Here is a 15,894-nt window from a genome sequence, read left to right on the forward strand (position 1 = left end):
TCAGTATTGTGAAAGCATTAAGGATTAGGTAGTTATTTGGAAGTTGTCCCACCATCTGCGTAATATTCTTGCTCCAGGTTCCTTATTGGCTAAAGCATTGCAGGAGTTTTGGTAGTCTGAGATGGGTTTCACTTGTGTAACTACTCTGTTTAATGGGATCCTGCTGTGTCATAAGGGACAATTGAAAGGTTGCAGGTAAAGTAACAGTAACCCAGGTCCAAACCAGACTCACAGAATCTTTCTTACTTGGAGAAGTAAAAAGACTGTGATGTTTTTGGGTTTTTTTTCTTTTTTTTTTTAATACTAAAAGTCTTAATCTTCATTTATATCAACTCTTCCTTCCCCACCCAATCCTAATGCTTGCTACAGAACCTCGTTAGACTAAGTGAGTGCAACTGGTGCTGCAGTCACAAACCACCTGGAGGAAATCATCTACAAGGGTGTTTCTCACTTAGTTCAGCAGTTGTAACAATTCCAGTGAGCCTCTGTGTTCCTTTTTTTGTACCTGTGTTTGGAAAACATCCCTTTCTTTCTGATAAAAGAGGTATGTGTGTAGAGTTTATGAATATCTGGTTTAAAGATCTTGTATTTTGTGCGAGAGATTTAGAAAGGATTGTTTGATACAATAGTGGTTATTTGGTGATGAGTTAGATTTTTGCTTATCTTTGAAAGTTTCTGTGAAAGCTATGGAAGAGTGATAAGTAGGCAAACTCCATGCATTTTTATGTCATGAATTTGGCTTCCTGTAATCATGAGACTGGCATAAAAATTGAGAATTTATAATGCAGAAAATATTTGTTCTTTGTTTTCTTTGTGAGTTCAGGGTTTGTTAGTGTAAATCAAGAAGCTTAGGAAACAACTTTTTTTTTTTTCTTCCTTTTGGACATCCAGAATCATTTGTTGTAAAGAGCTGAGCATTCAAGGAAATATCAAAACTTTTATGATTGGTAATGTAAAAAAAGTAATATTTTCTGAACAGATTTGGTCATCTTCTATAATGCTTAAATTGTGGTATGTTAGGATGCCACAATTCACACCAAATTTCACATCTGCAGTATTTAGGCTATGTGTATTTATAAAGCAATTAGCTACCAAGAATGTCAAAGTTTTAGCTGGCAATGTCTGATTAAACCATGTCGTATATTCATAGGAAGCAACCCAAGAAAAGGAAGAGGAATTTGCAGCACTTAAAATAGACTTCATATTTATGCAGTAGAAGTGAGGTAAATGTAAAGGTGTGCAAATACTTCCCTTCTCGGTTACCATTTCTGAGAAGTATGGCATTGTGTATATCACAAAGGGATGTCTGTAATTTTTTTCCTATTGCATGCATAGTCTTTAAGAATATTTCATGCTTCGCAGAAATTAGCTAACAACTTCAAAGGTTATACAAGCATAGTAGCTTCCCCCACTATCTCTTTAGAAATATGGAAAGCAGGAAAATCCCAGAGTCTGGAAGAGTTGTTGGAAGAATCATTTGCCTGAGTTAGGTTTAAAATTCAGAGATTCTTGGCTCTTTTCATAATTCATGTCATTAATTTTCCACAAGTTTTTTAGACTCACTTCTGTGAGACCTTTGATAATGCAGATAAAACAAGTGAAGCTCTAAAAGTTAAATACCTCTTTGTAAGTTTAATCCATTTTTAGTTTAAAAGATCTCATTCACTGTGAGCTTTCTTTATAGACTTCTCCCCAAGTGTAAGTAGGGAGAGTCACAGAAAGACCTACATAAGCTATTTTTGAGGAGCTGAAGTTGTGTGTTGGGTTTGTTTGTTTGTTTTTAACCCTGGTCTCTTAATTATCACTGATTATAGTCTCATTCTTTTGTGTTTCTTTTTTACAAAGAAATCCAAGGAATAGTTACCAATATTAATAAAGATAATAGGGTTCTTAATGCAGTGAATCTTTTTCTGTATGTCTTGCCTTTTTTTAATATACTTTCCAATTTCTCAGTTGTTAGGAAACTAGGTACATGTGTGTGTTTTCCCTTTTGTGCTAAGAAACCAAACCTGGGGAAAAATTTGTGTGTGTTCCTATTTTTTTTTCTTAATTTGTAAGTGAAATTTGGGAGTAGAAAAATAAATTTAAACCAAACTTCTAATCACCCTCTACTTCCTCAAACACCTATTGTCTTGTCAACTGCAGAATAATGCGTCTATGTAAGTTAAACTTGAGGAGAGATTTTTGTTCTTGACTGTGGGCAAATCAAAGAACTAGCAAACTTATGTTCTCGTTCTCTAGAGTTCTGTGTGAGGAATTGTTACAGGAAAGGAAGCCCTAACTTCTTAGGGCATGAGTGGACTTGCATTTGAATCCCAAATTTGTTCATTTTCTCTTTCATCCTAAGGAAAAAATCTTTTATGCCAATTTCCCATAAAAGTGATCATGAACTATATTAGCTTCATTTTGATAAACTGATTTCTTTTGACAGAAAGGGAAAATAGTAAGTATGCAACAAATAGTCATATATGAATCTACCAAGCAGATCATGATGTTTACTCCTGCAGGCTTTACTGTATGCAAAGCCAGGGGATTAAAATAATGAATCAGTAAGTGTAAGCAAGCATTTGCAGAATGAGGACTTTTCAATTCATCTTCTTTTCTGTAAGATTTCTGCCTACACCAGCTTGTATGCCAGGATTCTAGCTCATTTTCTGTACTTAGGTCTTCGAGTTGTTTCTCCATTTGACTTTGTTTCCAGGAAAACAGAACAAATCTGCGATCGTTACAGCATGCCATAGTAATTAATAACCTTTGGTTTCTGTTTGTGGAGCAGACCTGATAGTTTTAAAGGAAATTTTAATCTAAAATCAAGTAGTAGAGAGATAAGGGAACGCATTGTTTTGTTTTGTTGTAACAGATGCATTTGTTGCCAAGACTGACCATCAAGTGGCTGAGATGGCTTCATTATTTTAGATGGATAGCTAATTACTGTCTTTTTTTATTATTATTATTATTCCTATTTCTGTCCTTCATGTGGTGGTTGTGAATTAGCTTTGTGCCATTTTCTAAAGTATCAGGCATTTTTATACATTTGGTATATTGAATGGCAAATACTTGATGTAAAGTCTGCAGTTTTACTCCATAACCAGATTGTAAAATATGAACTGAATTAATCATAACTGCAAAGAGTAATGGCACATTTTCTCTTATTTTATCTTTACTGCCTTTCAGATCATGGTTTAAAACCTTCTACATCTGGTGCACAGAATGAGGCAGCAGCTTTGGTAGTGGATAGCAAGAGGCAAAGGTCAAACCAGAGGCTGCACAAATATTGTGCACTGGATTTATTGTTTTAATTAAGAGTGTGGCAGTTCATCATAAACTGTTTATGGTGTTTTTGCACAGTGCAGCATTTTGAAATCAGCTGTTTTAATGAAAACATAATGTCATATCTGTCAAAGTTCTAAATATTTTGAAAGTGAAATATGAAAACAAGAACTTTAATTCTGGGTTTACTGGGATTAGCTCTTGGAATTGTTTTAAAATCCCTTATGTGTCATATCACAGGTAGCATAGTTCTGTGTTGGGGAATGGAAAGTACTGTGTGGAGCTTGTTATTTAATTGTGAAAATACGTGCTCAGGGTTAATGTATTGAAAGACAAAGCTGTTATGATTTGCGTTGGAATGCAAGAATTAAGACATGAACAGAGATAAGGCACTTCCTTCTTCATAAATATGTAAATGCTATATCCTGAATGTGCTAAAAAAACCCTAAAAGACAAAAAAAACCCACCCCAAAAATGAATGAATCCTTAAACCTGGAAAGAAAGAAATATGCTGTGGGTCATATGATGCCGTGATGTATTAGCATCAGGGTCTTTGTAACTAATTATTTAAAAGACCTAACATCTTTCTGTGGACTTTTAAGGCTGAGTGTTTTGTAGCCTAGCAGTTTTCTGCTATTGTTATGTATTCATGTAGATAAGTAAGGCAATTTTGGTTATATTTTTTGTGTAGTCTGATAAAATATTTGTATAATCTGAAAATTATATTTTTGTAGTACTCTCCTTGGAAAATAGAAATTAAGTCTGTCATTAAATGCTAGGCCACAGTAGTTGACTGATCAGGGTAATGTATGTAACATTTTGTGCTATACTTGGTCAAGTTTCATATATATCGTATTCCATGTTATTTTATTAAATTTAATATCTGCACTTCCTATTACCAGACATGCCTCTCATTCAAAGCACAGAGGCGCAGTTCTCTAATCAGAAGTGACAAGCTATATACTTTCTTTCAGCCATTATTCGGTAGCCTAGAGCAAGGAGCTCTGTTTCCTTGAAAATGTTTTGAATTGGGTTATTTTTATTGAAGTATTAAAGTAATTCTTCAGATTTTAGGCTATTATTTAAGTACTTTTGGGAGAATGCAATAACCTCTGGATTCTGTAGCCTTTGTTATGTTAACAATTGTAGCTGCTAAATGTATCTTTTTAATGCTTGTTATGTAAGTGTCTGGAAAAATCATCTGACTGATAGAAACTAGCAATATTTAGGAAATAAACAAGATTAGTTGGCTAAGTTAGTTTGCTACTGAAGTATAATATAGAAGTGACTCACTATTTAAATATACCAATAGATTCTGGTCACCATACCTTTACCAACAAATGTACATGATTAACTGTTTGCTAATTTGTTGCAATGTAAAATTCGTATTCAGCAGGTTTATTCTTAAGGAGTCTGAAAACAATGCTTTCCTATCTTAAGGCAATCTATTGCTTGTGATGATGTTGGTTAAAGCCCTCTACAAAAACGTCTAATATTTAGGTGTGAAAATGTCAAAATAGGTAGGGTAGATTTGGTATTGAAGGAGAAAGGAAACAGCTGTCCCAAAGACAGGGCTGCCTTTGTACCTCTTCTGAAATAGCATGCATCAAAGAGAAACTTAAGGTGAAGCAGCTTTACTGGGGGTATAGTCCTTTTGAGGTATAGATGTTTTCTGAAAGGTGATTTTAATGCATCAAACATTGCCAGTTTTCCTCCTGTGTCTTGTGTGTGTATTTGTGGGGGGAGATGTGTGAAGTAAAATAGAAGAACTGCCAATATTTATTAGAGTTGGGTGAACAATGAGAAGAGATACAGAGTGTTGTCAGCAGGTCTCCCTGTCATCAAAAGAAATATTGGCCTTTGTTAAGTGAAGAGAGTGAGCCTTGTGAAATTTTGCAGTGATGTTGATGTACACGTGAGAGAAGCATAATGCTAAGAAACTAACTCCGATCTTGAATAAAGATCCTATTCTTTTAGGCAAACGTTATAAGCACAATGCAAATTATTTTTCCCAGAAACAATTTCATAATAAATTTCTGCCAGTTGCAGGCATTATCTTGTTACCTCTGTAGTCTTACCTTTTTTTTTTAGTAGAGTATGTGTTAGGTTTTGAGAGCTTTCTTCTGTTAGTATGCTTGATTGATACTGCTTAGTAGGACCGTGGTATTAAACATCAACTTTCTTTATCAGTGTTCAGCACAATTTGGGTACATGTAAAACTGTAGTGGGAGCTAATGTTTGATCAGGACTAGCCTAGATCTAAACACAGCTTTGTGTGTATGTTATCAATTCCAAATGATTGTGTTATTTTCTAATTCAGAAGTATGAAAATGTAGCAGATCCACTGGCTATGTACACCATGTGAAGCAAGGAAAGAGGAAGTACTCATGAGCATGTTAATGGCAAAGTAGGAAGACTTGTAGACAATGTGAGAAATACGTATGGTGAAAATAGGGTTTGGTTCCATTATTTTGCTAGGCACAGGGGTTTTGTATGTAGTTTTGATTAAGTAATTACATACTATACTGTTTGATTTGCAAATGCAAACTGTGTCACATACACAAAAATAGATGATTGTTCTATGGAAAATATGGCCCTGAATAGAATTCCAGAATGACAGTTCATTCATATAATACCAGGTTGGAAGGGACTTCAAGGATCACGTAGTCCAAACTTTCCTGGCAAAAGCTCTGTCTAGACAAAAGCATGGTCTAGAGAAGATGACCCAGCACCCTGTCCAGCCAAATCTTAAAAGTGTCCAATGTTGGGGAATCCACCACTTCCCTGGGAAGATTATTCCAAAGGTTGATTGTTCTTACTGTGAAAAATTTTCCTCTTGTGTCCAACTGGAATCTCCCGAGGAGTAACTTGCACCCATTACCCCTCTTCTTTTCCATGTGATTCCTTGTAAAAAGGGAGTCTCCATCTTCTTTGTAGCCACCCTTTAAGTATTGGAACATGATGATGAGGTCTCCCCTAAGTCTTCTTTTTCTCAAAGTTGGACAAACCCAGCTGTCTCAGCTTTTCCTCATGTGGCAGGCTTCCTAGTCCTTTGATCATTCTGGTGGCCCTTCTCTGGACCCTCTCCAGTCTGTCCTCATTTTTTTTTCTATAGTGGGGACCAAAACTGAACACAGTATTACAGGTGTGGCCTGAGAAGAGTAGAGTGGGATAATGACTTCTTTATCTCTGCTGGTGATGTTCTCGTTGATGCAGCCCAGCATCCTGTTGCCTTTCTTTGCTGCTGCAGTGCACTGTTCACTCATATTGAGCTGCTTGTCCACCAGGATCCCCAGGTCCCTTTCCACAGAGCTGCTCTCCAGCCAGGTGGATCCCAGTCTGTGCTACACTCCTCCTTACAGTTGGATGGAATTAGAATTACTAATATACAACTATATAATTAATTTTTTGAAACAAATTTATCACTAGTTGAAAAACAAGAATGGCAGTAGAGAACTTGGGGTAGAAATGTAGATGAAACATAAGATGAGGAAAGTCTGACCTGAGAATAGTTGAAGGCAGGGAGACTATTAGGGGAAAATATCTCATCCTGGCCCCATTTTCTTCATACCTTCTGCTTACACCCACTGTTGGAGACAGGGTACAAGGTTAAATTACCCATTGATCTGACCCTGTGACTTGAGCTTTAGAGTCCAAGTGTGCAACCTGAATGGTGGGTAAGTGATGGAGAATCCTTACTGGTTCAGTGCCAGCAGTTAGACTGGTAGTAGGAATGAATGGTGTTGCCTGCTAGCTGCATATACACTAGAAAGGGTAAGTGTATAGTCTAAACAGACATGCCAGGGCATGCCATGACATTCCCCAATATCCTGGTCCCTCTCTGACCTACATTTTAGTGATGGAATTGGGATATGGTCATGGTATGCAACTACACAAACAGCTTGAGAATGCTTCTGGGTCCCTTAGTTTAATGTAGCCTTAGTCAGCTAAATCTTGCTTGGTACTTATTGAGAAGGGTGCTATATCTAGTATTTAATGGTACAACAGAGATGGTCTGCAAGTTAGGAGTACGTATGTAAGGCAGCCAGTACATTCTAAACTTGGTAGTAAATGCTGACCCAGGATATGCTTTGCACTCAACAACGTGTTTCCCAGGATATCATCTTGCCTGTCTCAGAGAATTGACTGTCAGAAATTCCTTAACAACAGAGACATGAGGAAAAAGTTTACCGTTCCCATTCTGCAGTAACATGGGCTAGTTTTAACCTGGCTTTATTCGCTGCTTATAGCGATTTGGCCTGTTGGATTTGATCTGGGAGTTGCTTGGTGAAGTATTGTGGCAAAAGTAAGTCAGACTAGATAGAGCATGTGATTTGTTTTGACTTTGAAAATCTATGGATCTTTATCAGACGTGTGGATCTGTAACACCACTAATGAATAGTAAAATTCATTTAATGCTCTGTTAAAATGATATGATACAGCTTTCGGTTAGGAAAGATGTAAAAAAATTTCATTAAAATTAAACATAGTCAAGTTGTATATATTCAGAACTTTTATTGTTCAGCATTACAGTGGTATTGTATGTACATAGGAACATTTTATATTTTAACTTGTAAGTCCTGAATTAGAAAAAAGCATCCGTGTTTCTGCAGAGAAAATGTATGCTGTCCTTAACATGCATTTAAAAAAAAGGAAAAAATCCAAATAAAAAAACGGAAAAAAATATTACACTGCCTTTAACTACTACTCGTGTTATGAGATGCAAAGTTTTTACAACCTGCTAATCATTGATACAATTTCATTTGTATGAAAAAAATTTCTTAACACTGTGGACATAAAGGTAGAAATGACAAGAGGATATGCAAGTGGGATCAGATGTACAGAATTTTCACAAAAGACAGAGAAATATTTATCCCAAAATGGGACAGATAAAATTGTATTTGGAGATCTTCAGTTTAAATGTTAGTTGAAACAAATGTGAATGGTAGAAATTATGAAATCAATCACATAAGAAGCAGAACTTTAAAACTTTTTTCTCTTAATTTTTCTCAAATGACTATCTGTTTATTATTCAATGATATTGACTATTAAAATTTATTTTGTTTAAAGAATGCTGGCATATTATGTGGTAAATTAAATGATACATTGTTAACGAATGTATAATTAGCACTCTTAATGAAAAGCCATAGCTTGATAGGCAAATTTCTATAGCCTTAAAGCAAAAAACCCCGTATCTTTATTGTAATAATCTACAGCAAGATAAAATAAATAGAAATATCTGAAAATATATTAAGATATATGTATGTACATTGGACATTAGTGCTATATACAAAATATATTGGGAATGGCTTTCAAAATATTTCAAACATTGTTGACCTTTGTTATATAATACCAAGCTCAGGGAAATATATTTGCATAGATTTAGTAATATATTGTAAATAACTACATAGGACAGTGCACATTTTTCCTTAAGATGCAGCATTATAAGCAAGACATTAAATTATGCCTATCAGACAAAGCAGCAGAATCTCAACATTTTTTTTTTATAGCACATTCTATTGGGAAGACATCTCTGCTTCTAAAAAGCACATGCATTAACTGCCTGATTCATGTGGTGACATGTGGCATATCCAAATGTGTTATGGATCTCCCAGGAATAAAAACAACATAGCAAAATCATCACCTTGGGATGTTCATTGAGTGAATATTTTACAGACATACTCCTTTTATATTTATATAATAATTTAGTGTTATGACAATTTTTTTAGCAGTGTTGGCAGTTTTTCTTTTTTATAATGGTATTATATTTGTGAGCCTATTAAGTGCACATGGGCTAAACTACAGAAAAAAGTATTTTTCATAATTCCTTAGGGTGCTTGTAGCAAAAGAACCATATTGGTATAGGAAAATGTTAATAAAAGGTCAAGCAGAACTTTCCAATGTTTATCATGATAGCAATAGCAATTTGGGGCTTTTTTGAATTGTATATTGAAGAAGCGGATTTATGGAGTGTAGGGAGAGGAAACTGTACTTGATCTCTTTATTAAAAGACCTGTCTTAGTTTTAACAATAATCAAGGTAATTAATTTATACCATTTTTCCTTTTAAATATCTGGAAATTGGTGTGAAATTGTATGAAGTGAGTGGAAGAAGTTCACAGCTTGTTTTGCTGTGTTTCTGTGTTACAGCTTTTGCTCTGTACTGTAGAATCAAGAATGATGCTTACATCAATGTAGTCATTTTTGCTGCTCCAGAGAGCTGGCATTCAAAATGAGAACAATGCTTTTGGTAGAGTGTATTCTTACACAACGGATAAAGAATGTTGGCTTATAATTTAGGAATTAGTCCATTCTGGTGCATCATCATGTTCTACTTGCCTTACATTTATATTTGCACTGAAACAAGGACCTAGCTAGGCTATTGTTGATCAACTCTTAAGTGTCCTGGAGTCACATAAAAAAGTCTGAGCTCAGATTTTGATTTGATGATTCTTTTAGAGTGTTTTTCTTGCAGAGATGTTTAATTATGGAATAGATGTGTCTATTTAGACCGTACAGTTTATAAAACGCATTTCCATGTTTATCCAACAAATTTGAAGTAGTAAAAGCCAGGTAATGTGTGTTGACTATCTCTGAACAGAATGAAAGCTGACTGGCTGATTCAAATTTCATTGGTACCCTGCTTGGTGTTCTTTCAAACTGACCAAGTGTCTGGTCTTGCACCTTTGAAGTCTGTGTGATTATTTTTTTTTTTAATTTTTTTAAAAAAGGATATTTAAATGCGAGCTATGATGAGATTATGGCATCAACGTATACATGTGTCTTTACACTCTTTTGCTGCGAGTTTACATCCCATCAGCTATTATTATCTCCCCAACAAGAGAGTAGTAAGTAAATTTGTGTACTGCTTCTTTGTGCTTTAATTTGCTTGAGTGTTTGTTTTATCCTAAAACAAACTATTTTTTTCATTGTCTTCCTGGTGGCAAGAGCGGGCCATAAACTTCAATGTAATGCTAATGAATGAGTAGTGTCACACCTGGTAACTGGATTAGGATTAACTACTGCAGAGTGTCTCATTCCTGATAAATTCAGAAGACATGGATGATCTACAAATGACAATGCAAGCATCTTCAGCCTCAATATTGTGATGATACTGATTTTCAGTTAATTTTCTGTTTCTGCTTCAACAGATAAAACTGTACTAGGTGCATGTAATAGTGTATGTACAGTGCATAAATGATATTACGAATTCTGAACCAGACAGTTCTCTACCTTATTTAGAAAATGCAAAAATAATTTTCTTCAACTGCTTTGTGAATCTTTCTCTGGTAGTATGCTATGCTTTAATTATATGCAAGTTACAACACTGTTATGCTGCAGATTAAAATACTGACCACAGACAAATACTGCATCTCCTCAAAATAGAAATGTGTTTTCTGTGCAAAAGTGTAGATAAAGGCTATTTTCTTGAAATTGATCCAAGCTGGCTCCACAGGAACAGAAGCATGAGCATCCAAAGTAGCTGTAACAGCAGGAAATTCACTTTTCATTGCCATTTTGCTGTATCCCTTGTGAGAAGGGTTGAAAATAGTGCAGGGAAACTACAGGAAATCTATACCAAATTTTCTTAGAGATCCATCTTATTGTTTAGCTATTTTCCATTGTATCATATTAGCACTGCATTTAGTATTTATTTTTGGCAGAGAAAGTAGTGGTGATTTTTATGTTATCAAAATGATATTAAGAATTAATAAAGAAGTGTTAATGAAGAGCAAATGATGTTGGTAAAATAAGGTATAGAAAAGATATAAAGAGTATCACGTTTGCCAGTAAAAACTAATATTTAATATGCTGCTTAATATCTGGTGTCAAGTTATTAATGGTTTCCACTTTTATTATATGGTCTAGAAAAAATATTTTCTTATGTCTCTATGCAGCATTTAAAAAATTTTAATTTTTCTTTTTTCTTTCAAAAAATCCTTTTTGTGTATCACAAGGCTTCCCTGAAAGCTTTGCTGTGCAGTGAAATTGTGATGCTTTTCACACATGTAGAAATCTTTTGTAGGTACATCTTAAATAGCTAGTGAGTTGGTGAACTAAGCTACATGAAACCCATGTAATGTGGAGATGAAACATCTTGAACATAGATGTGATGATAAAGCATTTCAATTCCTATGATTTGGGGGAATAAGAACTATTGTGACTTCAGGTGTCTTAGATAAATACAGAGATTGGTACTTAAACTTTGTCTGCCTACCAAATAAATATCTTGGAAATTGTCAGTTCAGATTTTAATTCTGAAATGTTTGAGTTTTACATTAGAGTTCTGAGTTTCACTGTATGTTTTGGTTCCCAGCTACCAGAGATAGACCAGTAGCATTGAGGCATGGCATGAAGCCTAAATTAATAAGCTCTTTCAGGCTTATTAGGCTGGACCCTGTGCTGACACTGCCAAATTGGGCAGCTGGGGGAGGAGGGAGGTAGCAGCAGGGGTCAGAAGAACAAAGGATAGAAGACAAGGAGACAGCATCAGGCAGTGGCAAGAAGCAATGTGGTGAATAGGAGGGAGGAAAGGGAAGGTGGTGGCTGGCAAGGAGGCAGGGCATGAGGAGAAGAAAGTGGAGGTAATGAAGTTCATTCCAAAAAGAGAACTGGTGACCAAGGACTTATTTTATTCAATGTAACATGCAACATGAAACCTGGTATGAGTTACTTCTCAGCTAAAATAGTTATTTTTCTGACACTGAACTCTTGGGATTTTTACGTATAGAACTGGTCTCTACTGTAGCTGTTGTTATATGTAAGCCCTGTTAATTTTTTTGCTGTTAGCTAGTATGTAAACAGAACAGAGATGAACCAATCTCCTAAGAAATCCCATCTAGTCTGTGCATTGTAGCTTGGCATATGAAAAGGCTATATTTGTGGGGGTACAGTGGTGGATAGCACTTTCGATCTGAAAGTTGTCAGAACTCTTCACCCTCACTGGTGGGAGGGGTTGGGGAGAGGGGAAAGGGAAGGCCTTACAGTGAGGGCAAGGCTGCTGGGAATCTGTGGTGTTGTCTGCTTTGAGCTGCCAGGATGGTCAGAAGAGTTCCATTTCTACACAATCCTTCAAGGATTGTTAGTAATTGTCTTCTCTAGCTCATCTCCAGTCTGCCATGGAGCTAATCTGAAGTCAGCACATCTGGAAGCAAGACGGTAGAAAGGCCAAAGTTCAGTCTTGGTCTCCAATGGATCGTCTCTGTTAAAGAACAGACCTCTTGGAGCTATTGTAGTGTGATTCTACCTCTGCTTTGTCCCTTCTTGATGAAGTGATCAAGGAAGAGTTCTGACAGCTTTTCTGCAGATACTTTCTTTGTTTAAATTCATCAAACCCAGGAGGAGTAGTAATTTGGACACAGGCACTCACTTTGCTGTAATAGGAAGTGAGATTTTTGTGGTACATCTTTAAAGTGTTGTCATTCATTTTTCACGGAATATCACCCTTAATTGAAGAGTTTTCACTTTTCAAGGATCTGTGTATTCCTTCCTCTTCTAGTTTTAAATTTGAGCGCATAAGATTGCTTGCCTCTTTTATTGGCTATCTTGCCAGAAATATTGAATGCATTCTGTGAGCTCAAAGTTTAAAGGAGTGGCACTGAAGCAGGTTTGAGAACTTTGAAATACATATGATGTTTTTTTACATATCTGCCAGATTTTGAGAGGTGCCTAGATATGATGCAATGAGCTGCCCAAACAGTCAAAAACGTACAATACCACAGTAATGGTAGTATCTAGCCGCGTTCTGACTGCTGTTTATATTCCTGTAAATATCTAGAGTTTTCTTCAATGTATTATTTTGGGGACACAGGGAAGTTGCTATTGTTGACTTGGAAACCTGAGGAGTTTGTGTAATTCATATGAACTAAAACCATATGCATTGATCTGTCATTCATGAGGACCTGCAAATGGGCTGTTATTAAGAATGTAAATGAGAATTAGACATCCGTGTCCTGTTAAATTACTCGGAGGTACCTCACTGTCATTTGTGCCTTTGACTGCTTCTGGGGTGTGTGTTTTGTTTGGACATAGTTATGCTGCTGCTAGGTCTGATTATGGCTTTTGCTGGGATTTCTGCAGCAGAGGTCCTGTGCTTTTAGGTGGTCTGCTCTGAGTGCTAGTCCTCTGGAGCTGGAGCTTTGCAGTTGTGCCATCCTCATGAAATAGAGCTGTGCTACAGAATTGTCTCTGCTCAGTCTTTGCGTTCTCTTCCAGCCCTGGGGTTTATATTGAGTAAAATTTGACTTAATATCTTAAGTGTTGCTCCTTCTTCCCAGAAATAGAGAATGTGTAGATAACAGTATTTCCTTTCCTTAGTTGCTCTATTTTTTTTCTTGTGCTGTTTGTGAGAAAATAAAGACTATGTAAATTCCTGCCCAAGTAACAGAGATCCCATTTGAAAGCAGATTTAGAGATTGGTAAATAAAGATGAGCAGCCACATTACACATTGCATGATAAGTGATTGAAAAATATTAAAGCATGTTTATGATTTAAACATATCCTATTCTCAGCCACTTCCAAAAGTTTTATCTGACTTATATGTTTTTTGAGGTCTTACCTGCTTCTGGAATATCTCCATTTCTCTCCTCCTGTTTATTGTGTGGTTTTCTGTGTGGGTTGGTGGGTTTTTGTGTTTGGTTGGGTTTTTTTTTTTTTTTTTTTTTAAGTGCTACCTCTATCATGAATGAGAATTTTAAGGTATTTTATCATACCTTAAAATTATCATAATGGAGGAATGGATAATGTTAAAGACATCTAGCAATTCCAAGAAACATGTTCAGATTTCTGAAATTCCTGCTTATTTTGTCTTCTACCCAATGCACTTCTCAATTTATTGCAGCTTTTCCCTCCTTTTTAAAAACTGTAGTAGCACTGGATAACTTTTTTTAACAAAATCCTGTGCATGGGGTTTCACAGTAGTGAATATGTTACTGTACAATGAATAGTATTAGATTCACAACATGAAATTAATTGTTCAAAAGATGACATTGACCCAATTCTGCCTGTTACAAGGTTTTTTTATCCCACTGCCTTTTGCTGCTATAGTTAACAATACTATTGAGTGATTAGCCATTAAATAAATAAAAAAATCAGAATATGTCTAAAATAAGTCACCACGGATTTTCTATTTATATAGTAATATTGGACAAGGATGATATAGAATTAGCCAATAAATTTATTAGTTTTAAGAATTTTACCTTTGAGTTCTGCTATATGTTTAGGTTTGTAGAGAATAGTATTTGGCCACTTGCAGCTATTGCTGAGACACTAAGAACTTCAGGAAAATATGGAGCAGTGTAAATACCTAGGAGAAGGAAAGAGAACTTTTAGGACAGTTACATATATATATGAATAGTTTTTTATTTTTCCTTTTTATCATTAATATTTTGAATTTTCTTAAAATATGTATTTTTTTTTTAAAGTATTGTGAAATCTTGGCTCGGTTATACGAATAACACTTTGAAATGCCCTTGCCGCATTTTTAGGGGTATTTTTTGGCTGATGGTGATCCTTAGAAGTTGTTGTTTTCTCCAGATCCGTTGCTGCTGTTTGTTTTCTATAGAGAAATAGACTGTTTTTCATCTTTGTTCACTGACTGTATTGCATTTTTTCCTACACACGGCAGCATGAAAAATCATTCCTGTGTTCTAACTTGAACACTACTGCTGGTATTGGGTGGAAGCACCCAGGGAGCGATCCCACTTGTGGCCTGTTGGTGGGAGTATAGGCACACGCACCTGCAGCACACCGGTGCATCAGCAAACTGCAATGAGGCCATGGTTGACCTTTGTCAGGCTCAATAGCCTTTCATTTATCACTGATCACAAGAGTGGAATGAACATATTTACTTGTGTTTTACTTTCCACTTATAATATCTAGTGGCATGGGAGGAAAATGAAAACAATTGTTCATATGGGAAATTTATGTGCTTCATCTGGCTGTATGATTTCCACAGTTGTACCAGTGCCACTTAGGGACTGGTATTGCATTTTACATCTTTAGGCTACAACAAAGTAGCTTTTCCATCTGCTGTGAAGCCTCCTAATAATGCTTGTCTCGCTGTGTTTTTGTAGTACAGTGTTTCATTTGAATAGCAGACTTCTTTAGCTCTTTGTTTAACAAATGCCTTTCATCTGATGTAAAAAACCCACTTTTGTTTTAAGGATATTTTCCTTTTATCCTTAGTGAATGGAAGATTCCTGTTTCTGATTTCTCCTGTTGTATGCTGGGTACAAATTCATTTAAGTACCTGAACTAGTCTTATTCCAGTTGCTGAGTTCTAGATGGAAATAATTTCTGGATATTATGCAAAGGGTCTCAGAATTCACTCCCATCATAGGTTTGACACTGTTCATCCTGTTCTCTTCCATGCTTTACTTATTCAAACAGTCCCATTAAAATCAATGGGATTATTCATATAAGTAAAACAAGTGGGAGTTGGGGTTTGAGTGATTCCATCCCCCCCCCCGCCCCGTGACTTTTTCATCATGTGTTTCAACTTCTGTAATGATTAAGCCTGTGATATTTTCTGATTTTGAGCACCAGTTTTCAGATTTGTGTTTAAAATTTGTACATATCAGTACACTTGTGCAAATCTACCTACAAATAGATTCTCCTTTCACC

This window comes from Grus americana, chromosome 13 (assembly GCF_028858705.1).
Source record: "Grus americana isolate bGruAme1 chromosome 13, bGruAme1.mat, whole genome shotgun sequence".
In the NCBI taxonomy this organism is placed as follows: domain Eukaryota; kingdom Metazoa; phylum Chordata; class Aves; order Gruiformes; family Gruidae; genus Grus; species Grus americana.